At 40.7% G+C, this 12,639-nt stretch overlaps 1 protein-coding gene across 4 annotated transcripts in view; it reads left to right on the top strand.

Moving 5' to 3' along the window:
- The window catches only part of FAM110B (family with sequence similarity 110 member B), a 134,859-nt gene that overhangs the window by 22,925 nt on the left and 99,295 nt on the right, over positions 1–12,639 (top strand). For all 4 annotated transcript variants that reach the window (XM_061172008.1, XM_061172009.1, XM_061172007.1 and 1 more), the window contains exon 2: positions 10,590–10,685. The gene's annotated coding sequence lies outside the window, so the exon portion shown is untranslated. The remainder of the gene's footprint in view (positions 1–10,589; positions 10,686–12,639) is intronic.

The following is a 12,639-nucleotide window of genomic DNA, read 5'->3' on the forward strand; positions in this document are numbered from 1 at the left end:
CATAACCACAGTGGTGTATATTTAGCCCGTCCATTCTTAGGGCTTCACAGGCGAAGAGCACCTGGCTCTATGTTTCTATCCTGAAGCTGTTTTCCTGTGACATGAAAAGTAAAGAGGTGCCCATTAGACACCCGCTACCCCATGGATGAACCCGGAGGATATGGTGCTGACTGGAGTGAGCCGGTCACAGAAGGACCACTACTGTACCATCCCGCTTACAGGAAGTACTTAGAATAGTCCAATTCCTAGGGACAGAAAGTAGAGTGGTGGTTGGTTGGGGCTGGGGGAGAGGGGAATGGGAAGTTAATATTTAACCGGTACAGAATTTCCGTTTTTCGAGATGAAGGGTTCTGGAGATGGATGGTGGTGATGGTCACACAACAGTGTGAATGTACCTAATGCCACTGGACTATATCCTTAAAAATGGTTACGATGGTAAATTTTATGTTATATGTATTTTCCCAGATTAAAAAAGTGTAATACTGTAAAACAGGATGCCTCAATAAAGCCCTGCTTAAGTGTTCACAAAAAAGCGCCCCATAGATTGTATTACATTTTATTGATATTACGCTGAATTTTTGTAGGAGAGCAGAAGATACCAGTGTTGATGTTGGCACTGTTCTCCACTTGCTTGTTAATGAGATGAATAGCTTTGTTTTTAGAGAAAGCTAAAAGTAGAGAATCTTCAGCCTGAAATCATTGCCACCTGCTCTGGAAAGCACTTGAAGGGGACTCCAGTTACATTTCTCACCTAGACAGGAGAGCCCCAAACCTCAGGGTTGTGAAACAAGTTTGTTCTCTTGAGGACCAAAAAATAATGTGGGAAAGCTGTGCCCATGTGCTCGATGAGCATTAAGGAGTGTGTGTCTTTCAAACAGCTTAAGTGATACTTGGAGCCCCTGTAGTCCAACATTGACTATGCCGTGGAGACTAATTTTTTTTTTTTTTTTTTGGTTGCATTGGGTCTTCGTTGCTGCACGCGGGCTTTCTCTTTATTGTGGTGCGTGGGCTTCTCATTGCGGTGGCTTCTCTTGTTGCAGAGCACAGGCTCTAGGCGCTCGGGCTTCAGTAGTTGCAGCAAGCGGGCTCAGTAGTTGTGGCTCGCAGGCTCTAGCGCACAGGCTCAGTAGTTGTGGCACACAGGCTTAGTTGCTCTGTGGCATGTGGGATCTTCCCGGACCAGGGCTCGAACCCCGGTCCCCTCCCTTGGCAGGTGGATTCTTAACCACTGTACCACCAAGGAAGTCCCGCGACTAATTTTTTAAGAAAAAAAAAAAAGAGGAGACTTTAATCTCATCAACGCTCTCTCTTATTTGGTATTTAGAGATGCCCAGGAAGATGGAAAATTGCCAGTTTATAATCATAGCAGAAAAACAGAAATTTGTTGACAAAATTTCTTAGCATGATATTCTAGGGTTATTTAAATAATATTACATAATTTCTATTTTTGTTTTTCAAGGAACATAGTGACTTATTTAATAGATAGTCATTTAAAAAATATACTTTATAGAAGTAGAATTATTATATGACCCAGTAATTCCACTGCTGGGTATATACCCAAAAGAATCTAAAGCAGGGTCTTGAAGAAATATTTGTACACCCATGTTCATAGCAGCATTATTCACAATAGCTAAAATATGGAGGCAACTCAAGTGTCCATCAAAGGATGAATGACTAATCAAAATGTGGTCGATACACATGATGCAATAATATTTAGCCTTAAAAAGGAAACAAATTCTGACCCATGCTACAACATGGATGAACCTTGAAGACTTTATGCTAAGTGAAATAAGCCAGTCACAAAAAGACATACCATATGATTCCACTAATATGAAATACTTAGGCAAATTCATGGAGACAGAAATTAGAATGGTGGTTGCCAGGGGCTGGGGGAGGGGGAATGGGGAGTTATTGTTTAATGGGTCTAGAGTTTCAGTTCTGCAAGATAAAAAGTGTTCTGGAAATGGATGGTGGTGATAGTTGTACAGCATTGTGGTGTATTTAATACCACTGAACTGTACACTTAAAAATGGTTAAGATGGTAAATTTTGTATTATATGTATTTAGCACAATAGAAAAATTGAAAAAAAAATTAAAGATCAGCCTCCAGATAAGATAAATGCTTTCTGCCTTAGGTTGTAATGAGTTCCTTATTCCTATGTTTTTTTCTTGAAAGAAATATTTTTCATAATGTAGGTTAGTAAGGGATTTTGCACATAAAAATTTGAGTAGCTACAAAATACATGTTTTCTACAGTGGTGTCTACTGGGTAAAGAAGAAGAGTAACTTTGTTTTTTTAGTTTTTTGAGCAACCTCCATACTGTTTTCCATAATGGCTGCACCAGTTTACATTCCCACCAGCAGTGCACAAGGGTTCTCTTTTTTCCACATCCTCACCAACATTTGTTATTTATGGTCTGTTTGATGGATAGCCACTCTGACAGGTGTGAGGTGATATCTCATTGTGGTTTTGCTTTGTTTTTCCCTGTTGATTAGTGATGTTGAGCACCTTTTCATGTACCTGTTGGCCATCTGTATGTCTTCTTTGGAAAAATGTTTATTCAGATCCTCTACCCAGTTTTTAATTGGGTTGTCTGTTATTTTGATATTGAGTTGTATGAGCTACTTATATATTTTGGATATTAACCCCTTATCAGACTATCATTTGCAAATATTATCTCCCATTCAGGAAGTTGTCTTTTTTGTTTTTTTGGTGGTTTCCTTTGCTGTGCAAAAGCTTTTAAATTTAATTAGGTCTCATTTGTTTATTTTTGCTTTTGCTTCCTTTGCCCAAGGAGACGGATCAAAAAATATTGCTACAACTCATGTCAGTGGGTGTTCTGCTTAGGTTTTCTTCCAGGAGTTTTATGGTTTCCGGTCTTGCATTTAGGTCTTTAATCCAATTTGAGTTTATTTTTGTAAATGGTATGAGAAGTACAGTGACTTTGGAAGAACCGTGCTGACCAAAAAGAAAATCTCTCTTAATCTATTTTGGATTTGGGAAATCTCTGGTGTTGTACAAGTTTGCAAATGTTTAAGGAAGGAAGCTCCTCTGTTCTTTCTTCCCAGAGTAGCGTATTAGTCCCACAGAATATGGCAAGATCACTCTTGTTTACATTCAGGTTCCTGCATCTAAATAACAGTCCCACCCAGCTGCTGCTGGTATTTAGTCTGGAACCACTATAAACTCTGTTTGCTTTGTTATTTTACTAATCTTTTCTAAATGAGATATTATTTCCAGCTACTGACTCAGAATCATTAAAACCCTGGAAAATGACAATATTCATAATTGGGTTGTAACCAGTTAATACCATGCTAGGTTTAAAAACATGTATTTGGGGCTTCCCTGGTGGTGCAGTGGTTGAGAGTCCGCCTGCCAATGCAGGGGGTACGGGTTTGAGCCCTGGCCCGGGAAGATCCCACATGCCACGGAGCAACTAAGCCCGTGCTCCACAACTACTGAGCCTGCGCTCTAGAGCCCTCGAGTCACAACTACTGAGCCCGCGTGCCACAACTACTGAAGCCCGCGCGCCTAGAGCCTGTGGTCCGCAACAAAGAGAAGCCACTGCAATGAAAAGCCTGTGCACCGCAACGAAGAGTAGCCCCCGCTCGCTGCAACTAGGGAAAGCCCGCGCGCAGCAACGAAGACCCAACACAGCCAAAAATAAAATAAAATAAAAAACCCAGTATGTACAATATTATCCAAAATTTAAAAAAACCAAACATGTATTTGTATAATAAGCTGTGTGTCAGAGTCCCATTTTGAAGAGTGTTAAAAATGAACATTTGAGGTGTGCAACACTCTTTTTTAAAAATGTATTATTTAGAACCAGGTGCATTTATCCTTGAAAATAAAAAAATCGTGACATTGACATAAGCGTTTTACAGGTTTTTCCATTATGACATTCTTCAGAAATTTCTGTCTTGGATATATGTGGGTTTGCTAAGTGTTACTGTGTCTAAAAATCAATGAACAAAAGTGATGGGATACATCTGAGTGAATTTAATGAAACTTTTCAGTATACTTCTTTTTTTTTAAAAAAGAAGCCTAGAGAAATAGAGGATCTGTTTCAACTCAGTCCAAATAAATGAATTATTGGAACACATAAAAGGCCTCTTTTCAAGGTGAATTCACAGCATGTGAAAAGCATGACAGTGAGGTGATTATGGTCTTTTTAGTTTGAACCTCAAGAAGATGTCTCTAGTTGTATAATCCTGCCTTTTTGGAAGTAAAAGGTAAATTTCTAGAATGTTTCAAAATCCGTGATTCATAATCAAGTGACTCCTCTGTGCCTGGCGTTTTTACACATTTTTGCTGAAACACCTTACTCCAAAGTAGGTATTATTTACATCTGTTGACGAAAAGTGGGCAGAAAGAGGTTGCTTAGCGATCAGCCCCCATTTAGTGAGGTGAGCGCCATGTCCTGATTCCTTTGCTAACTCCTCTGTGATACACTGGCATTTAATCTTTGCAGTGACCCTTTGAGGTAAGGGCCATAGTTCTCTCCATTTTCAGACCAGGAAATCTGGGCTTTGAGAGGTTTACTTACTCAAGGTCACATGGTTAGTGAAGGTGTGAAAGCAGGATTGAACCCAGCCAAATGAATACTCAAGAGAATCCGTCAGGTAATCACTTTGGTTCCAGTGATGTATCCCAACTAAGGCTGCCTGGATTCCTTAGAGAGGTGCCCACCTCCATCTTCTGTAGCCTCGAGATGATGGAACATTTGCCCTGACTTATTCTATACCAGCGGAATAACCCACATTGATACACTGCCGATGGGGGTAAGATCAGACAGGACATGCAGAACTGGATTACCTTAGAATCCCTGACTCATTCAGAAATATCTATGAAGTGTCACATCCTGGGAGCCTCGGGTTTAAGTCTTAGGGATTGAGATAACCAGGCGGGGTTTATGGTTTATCAGGGAGATACAGCCGTGACTAATCTTTCTACCTGGGGTGAATGTTTGCATGGAGATGGGTAAGGCACCATGGGCATGGAGAGGACAAAGTGGTAAAAGCATGGAGAGGTCGAGGAAATGCTTCTCGAAGGAGGGATGGTCTGAGCTGCCAAGGCTGAGTGGGGGTGATGGAGAGCCATTGAGGGAGTGGGCAGGGGTGGGAGGATGGCAGGGCATGGTCATAATCCGATATAAAAAGATAATTTTTGCTGCCACGTGGAAGGCTGACAATCTGGGCTTTGGGAGACGGGTTGTGAGGTGCTAATAACGATCCAGGTGCCTCATTATGATGAAATGTGAGGACGAGAGTGTGGCTACATTTTCAGTTCAGCAAACTTGCTGCTGCCGGGTCTCCCTACCTTAGGATGCACTCTGTTCAAATTTGAGGTTGTTCAAGGCTGGAATGCTTTTATCATGAACCACATTTGCCTCTGTAACTCCTGCCACTCAGAATGATGTCTCTTCTCCTGTAGGACGGTCTACCTTCCACTTCCCCCCGCCAGGCACTTCTTCAGTTAATTGAAATATTTCTAGGTCCCCTCCCCAACTGTCCGAGCCTCAGTTGTCAAGGTCTGGGAGTACTCAACACTCTTACCAGCCTGGATTGTGTCATAGGTACTGGGTAGTTCCAGGCTCAAGCATCGTCTTAGACATGTGGCGGGGTTCTGGGGTGGGTGGCAACACTACAGAAGATTCAGGCACCTAAGCTGGCCTTCGGAAGGGGGCTTGTGAGGAGTACATCCAGAGCACAATAGAACATTACCCACACCCCTACACCAGCTGACCAGTGTAGAGCAGAGTAGTACTTGTGTATATTTCCACTGAATTCAATACTTCTCTTAGTTCAGCCTGTAACTTCACTAGTATTTATGCTGTAGTTAAGAGCTGAAAAATAAACTGGTAGGTCTTTTCCAGATTGATTAGTTCATAACTTCCGTGGAGTGCATTACTTACATTTTTTGGATGATGAACTTTGTAAGGTCAAGGGCTCTTTCCTACTTAATCCTGGTGCCTTTTTCCATCTAGCTTAGTGACTAATACATGGTAGCCCTTCAGGAAATAGTTGTTGAATGAATGCAATTTGGGTTTTTTTGACCTATATTTGACATTAGTATTAGGAAATTGTTCCATCGTCACACGTTTGGAGTCATGATTCTTTTATATAACATTTTAGTCATTTTAAACCTCAGATTAGCTGTAACTGTGATAAGCCTGTTTTATATCTTTATTTACATCATAGCTAAGCATGCCCAGTGGACTAGGAGATAGTCTTGTGGATGTTTAAGAAGTATTTCCCAATTAATGTATCAAAGAGTTTTAAAGAATAGTTTTAGAGTTGATTTATAATCTGGCCCACATTTATTTAAGTTTCCACACTTGTTGTTTTTTTCCTACACATTTCTTGGTTGTTCTTCTATCTCTTATACCCTCCATGGATCATCAATCGTTTTAGGAAAGTTATCCTTTTACATTGAGGAGGTTTATCTTAGACTAATCGTTATAAGGCCACTTTCTGGGAATCTATTAAAAGACCACAACCAATAGGCTGTAGGAAGTTGTAGAACAAGGGGATAGTTTAGTTTTCCTATAAGCAGTATTATTGACTGTCGGTTTTTCCTTTTCTCTCTTGGTGGTGTCCAGTTACTTAGCCATCACCGATTGCTCTAATCCTGGTTAAGTGTTTGAAGATGTTGAATACCATCTGCTGAAGGAGTTTCAGATCTTATTGATAAGGTTAATGATTTTAAAATTAAATCATGGTGGCACTGAATTTTGTTTGTTTTTAATCAGTTTTGTTGAGGTATATAATGCATATACGATTAAATTAACTAATTTTAATGAATAATTCAATGAATTTTCACAAATAAGCACAATCATGTACTCACCACTACAGTCATGAAATAGAACCTTTCCATTCCCCAGTATGGTCTGTTATGCCTCTTTGCCGTCAGCCTTTACTGCCACCCTGACCCCTGGCAACAATTGATCTGCTTTCTAGTGCTACAGTTTGCCTTCTCTAAAATTACCTGTAAGTGGATTTATATATTTAGTCTTTTGCGTTTGGCTTCTTTCCTATAGTATAATGTTTTTGAGATTCACTTATTTGTTGTAGCATCAGTAGTTCAGTAATATTTGTATTACTAAGTACAGTCCCTGTGCCATACACCACAATTTGTTTATCCATTCACCAGTCGATGGACACTTTAGTTCTTTCAAGTTTGGGGCATTATAATTAAGACTACTGTGAACATTCTTGTACAAGTCTTTGTGTGGAATTTGTGTCTTTACATTTCTCTTGGGTAAACACCTAGGAGTGGAATTGCTGGGTCGTATGGTAAGTGTATGTTTAACTTTACAAGAAACTGCCAAATTATTTTTCAAAGTGCCTGCAACATTTTGAATTTTCCACCAGCTTTATAATGAGGCTCCCAGTTGCTCCAGATCCATGCCATCACCTGATGTTTTTGCCCTTTTAAATTTAGCCATTCTAGTGCGTATGCAGTGGTACCTCATTAAGGTTTTATTTTGCATTTCCCTACTGACTAATTATGTTGATGAGCCCTTGTGCTTACTTGGCATTTGTTTGTTTTCTTTGTTGAACGTGTTCATTCAGATTGTCTTTTTTTTTTTTTTTCCATGATTTTGTTTTTGGGCACTGAGTTTTAATACCATTAATGAGTTAATACGAAAAATTATAAGGGAGGTATTATATTGCTGACATATTTTCAGGAAAGGAATCTTTTTAATGGATATTTTGTTTCCTGCACCATTTTTCTTTCTTCTTTTGGGCTTGTAGAGGGAAATCTCTTGTCATTTGTTGGCCTATTTTAATTTTTCTTGCCTGCTTTGCTACGTGTACTTTTTACTGAATCTATCAACTCATAATCTCTGGGAAAACCACATGTGAAGGTACTAACTGCCTCTCTAAACGTACTCTCACACGTGTGCTTCCATCGTGTGTAAGCCTTGACTCCCGTGCCACTGTGAAGGCCCCTTAATTGACCCCAGTTGGCAGCCTGTAGTAGGCAGGGACATCCTTCCGTGCTTTTTGGTTCCCTTGCACCTACCACTGTACACTGTAAATTATTGGGGAATCAACAAGTGACTGTTGGTGATGATAAGCTGCTGATCTGGGTAAATTAAGGGCTCTTGAATGATTCCAGAGTTTTAGAGAATAAGAGTCTGTCTGAACTGATGGATCTAATAGTAAATTATCTTGAAATCCTTACTTTAGAAACTGCTAATGTAAGCTGTAGAATACCTACATTTTGCTTGAGAGCTGTCTATAAAATCCACTTGAAAAAATGTATTGTAGCAAAGCTATGATTATGATTTGGCTATGAATAAGATGGGGTAAATCTATTTGTAGAGTAGATGTTTCTAGGTTAGATATCCTAAGAGAATCCCAAATTTGGTTTCAGACTTCTCATGGGCCTTAATGGTTTAATCTAGCTGTATCCGTAGAGCCAAAGGCATAGTATGTTCTTGATCATTTTGAGCCGTGTCTTGTATTAATATAAAGTTGAGTTGGCTCATCAAGGGGGGTCCATGCTGTGTAGGATAATGGATGTGTAGAAAGATAGATTAGATGAAATTATGAGCTCTTAAGAAGTTATATATGGAAATTATGATCTAATAGAGCACTGGATTGGCACCTAGCAGATCTGAGATCTAGGACCAGGTTCGCTGTGTGATTTTGGAGAGGTCACTTGACCACTCTGGGGTTTCATTTCATTTCAGCTCTGAAATGAGTCAACTGAAAGAATATGTGCTATGAATTATTTCTATTAGGATGGTTTTGAGGTCACATGACAACTTTGAAGCTAATTCCAGCCCTGAAGTTCTTCATATATGGTGTTATCCCCCATCCCGATCATAATTGTGTAACTTTTCTGTCTCTGAATTGTTAGGGTAAAAGTTCAGCACGTTGTTACTTTGTCTCTTCCAAAGTATGAGAAGGAAAAGGCAAAAATAATGATAAAGATGAAAAGGAATTTTTCATACAATTTTAGGACAAAACAAAAAATACTCTTTTCAAGATAGTAAAATACAAAACTTTTTACTTTGTTATTATGGGTCACAATCAATTTAAATGGGGCCCAGAGATATTTTGGATTAAAATTTCTCTAACGTCCTTATAAATGTCTATGATGTTATTCATTTGAATTCCTGGAATCCCATATATTTCAGCAGGCAAATAAAATACAATCTTAAATTGCAGGCAGTAAACAATCAAAAAGAGCCGTAGAACTTGGAGTTTATATTTCATTTTAATTTAGTACTAATTCTGGCTTTATGTTCTTGCTGAACATTGTTAGATAATAAGAGAAAGTAGATTATTTTGAAAGTTTTAAACGTGACAGTGGGGATTATCAGTCTTAGTTGTTATTTAAACAGACATTTTCAGGCTTGCTTTTTATTTTTTTGAAGCTATTCAAAATCTAGGTCAAGATTTGCAGCCTTACTCATAAACTCCTGGCACACTGTTCATTACACATCACTCCAGAAAGGAGCTAATGATGGTTGGGAAGCTTGCGTCGACCTTAATGAAGTGGTTCTCAGACGTCATCTGTTGAAGTCCCAAGTGCCTCCTTAAAAATTTTACTGTTGGTTACTCCTACACCCATGCAAAACATGAGTAAATCTCAACAAAACACATAACTATTACAGTCAGAGCAACTCCCATCCCTGTCTGCAGGCTCCCACTGTCAAGTAAAAAAAAGATGTCGTTGTCTGGGCTCGTGGCATCCAACGAAAGCAGATGCTAGAGGAGAAGACGTTAAGTTTTCCATCATATTTTCTTGAGTTGCCAAATGTCCAGATAACAATCACTTCCATGATTCATCCAGGTATCTCCAAATAGAGTAAGAACACCTACTTGTCACTCAGACCTGGAGACACGACTTTCCTCAAAAAACCTCAGTTTCTTGCCCCCTTTGTAAAGTGGAGTCACATTGTTTCTGGACCTGAGTATGTGCTGGGTCAATGTTAATTATTTCCTTCCTAAAAATGAAATACTCAAAAAGTGGGGCAGTGTCGCCTCCCAGGGCTGTCCTTGCTTCAGGAGAAAGAAAGTCGGGACAACAAGGCACATGTTTGTGAGCTCGGGTAGGAACTGCATTTGGAGGACATGATAAGAGAAAATGCTGACTTGTAATATTTTATTCCCTTGCAAACATGAACAAAGTTTCTGCAATACAAACAATATATTCTTTGCCACCCCAGTTGTGCAGTTGCTTGCGAGGAGGCTGCATCATTTGCTGCACGGTTTTGTGAATTGAAGGATGCCCTGCTGCACTGGGGATGTTGAGCTTGGAGTGAGGCGGAGCCTTGCCGGGGTCTCCGGGCTAGTGGCAGCCCACAGGCTCGTTTGGTTGTTTTCCATTAAATGCACAAACATAGCCTACCTTATAGTTGATTTTTGTCTTCTTTCTGAATCGATTTAAAGTTTACTAGAGCAGCTATATTGGAAAGAGGCTTTGGACCCAGTTTTTTCCCAGGTATGTTAGGAAATACCCTGTCCCTGTTACTCAGTGAAAATCAGTTTCTTTTTAATGATACTTGAAAAATTCATCACTTCTCTTCTCCAGAATAATAATAATAATCTGTGCTCTTTTATTTTAGCCATCTCCAACTGGACATCCAGGGCACCTCTCCTGTTCTTTCTGAGTCTTCAATTGGAAGCTAGCAAGACTGTACGGCCTGAAAGGGAAATCAAAGGTAATTACATGTTAAAAAGTATATTATCACATTCGTGTATACATCTGATGATTATAAAGTAACGACAACCCCTTATTTGTTGAGCGGAATTAGGGTGTCCCCCCTCCCTCATTTTCCCACCGTTTCTCTCCTGTTTGCCCCCTCCCTCCTTGCCTTCCTCCCCTGCCGCCCCTCCCTCCTCTCCTCCCTCCTCTCCCTCATTTGCTGTATTCGCTCAGCAAACGTTTGTGGAGTCTGCCCTGCGGGGTCACTGGCAGGAATGGGAGGGGCCACCTCTGAAGAGGGCCGCCCCCGCCAGCTCTGTGCCTGCAGGCCTGGCCAAGAGGCTGGCCTGGCTTCTGCCTGCCCCCTTGCTGTCCCCAGAGCGCTCCCCCTGGGCCGTGAAATACATGCACTTCTGCTGAAGTGCATGGCCTGTTCTGCTCAATAACTGAGAGCCTGGGGAGGTCCGGCACCTCGTGGGCCATAGGAACTAAGCGACTGATGAGCGTTGGGTGGACATAGGGCATCGTCCAGACCAGGACTCTTTATCCCGGGACACCTTGCACGCTGCTTAGAAGCTCCAGGGACAGTGGAGCTGTGCCAGCTTTGAGACAGGCATATTTTCTTTACAGTGAGTTTTTCCAGGGAAACTTGGGGGGACGGTCCCAGCCAGATTTATGAGTTGGCTTGTGGATGAGAGGGTCCAGCTCTGGCCAACCCACCCCTTGCCCCCTTCCTGCCTGCTGCTGGAGGTCTTCTTATAGGTGGGACACAGCCAGACTCCCTGGGGCTGGTGGCTTTGGTGACAGGAGGCTCTGGGTCCGCGTCTGGACTCGGCCATGTGTAATGTACGTGATGTTGGAAAGCTGTTCACTGTCTGTGCCTCGGTTTCTCCACCTGCCACGTCAGGATGATAGCAGTGCCCACGTCGTGGGATCGTTGTGAGCACTGAAGGATGAGTTGCTGTGTAGAGTGGCACGTGGGAAACATTTAATACATGTTAGTAGCTTTTGTTCTATCATCTTCTGCAGAACAGAGGTGATAATATCTATTTCTCGTGGTTACTATAAGCGTTAAATGAGGTGGTGCGTGTGAAATGGGCGGTGCTGGGCACACAGCACTCTCCGCCTGTGGCAGTCCTCAGTGATAAGGTAAAATAACAACATTGTCAGCAGATGCGATCAGAACAGGGCAGACGTTGTGACCCCAAGTGTGGCGAACATCTAAGGGTAGAGGTGGGCCCAAACAGCTGTCCGTTCAGCTTGTCCACGAGGCGGTACATGTATATCAAGTTATGTTATTAACTAAAATCTCATCCTTAGTTTATTAGACCATTGTCTACACTTTGGTCACAAAAGTTAATTCATAAATGTTTTGGTTGTGATTGGCCATTGGAGTGAGTAGTTAAGAGTTACATACTCCCATAATCCTTTTATTCTTAGCAATATTCTTATCTTTTAAATATAAAGGGCAGTGTCTTGGGGGTTTGTATGAAATTTTAAAAGTAACTTAAGAATGAAGATGAAAGATGTTGAATAGCATTAGAATCCATTAGCACCTGTCTGTGATCATGATACGTATGTGTAGTTGTTTTGGTTTCTCTCTTTAGATGATGCCTTTCTTCCATGACTCTTAAATGTGAGGAATACTAATGTTTTATCACCCATGCTATATGGTTGTTCCAAAACTATAAAAAGGGAAGCCAATGGAAATCTAATAACATTTGATTCTACTATATCTAAATTAAATGATGCTTGTAGGAAACACTTTGACATTCTTTTCCCTGTACTTTGAACCCAAAAAACATTTGAGCCACGGTGTATTAGAGAATTTCTTACCATTTGTTTTACACATTTGCTTTCTGTACACTTGAAACAAGTGATATTACTTGGCTTAAGAATATCTTTTAAAGAAAAGAGAACATAATTCAGGTGACGGTGAGTCACCTCAGAAAGCAAAGGTTTTTGAGCCC

Source organism: Eubalaena glacialis, chromosome 17 (genome assembly GCF_028564815.1).
Source record: "Eubalaena glacialis isolate mEubGla1 chromosome 17, mEubGla1.1.hap2.+ XY, whole genome shotgun sequence".
NCBI lineage: Eukaryota > Metazoa > Chordata > Mammalia > Artiodactyla > Balaenidae > Eubalaena > Eubalaena glacialis.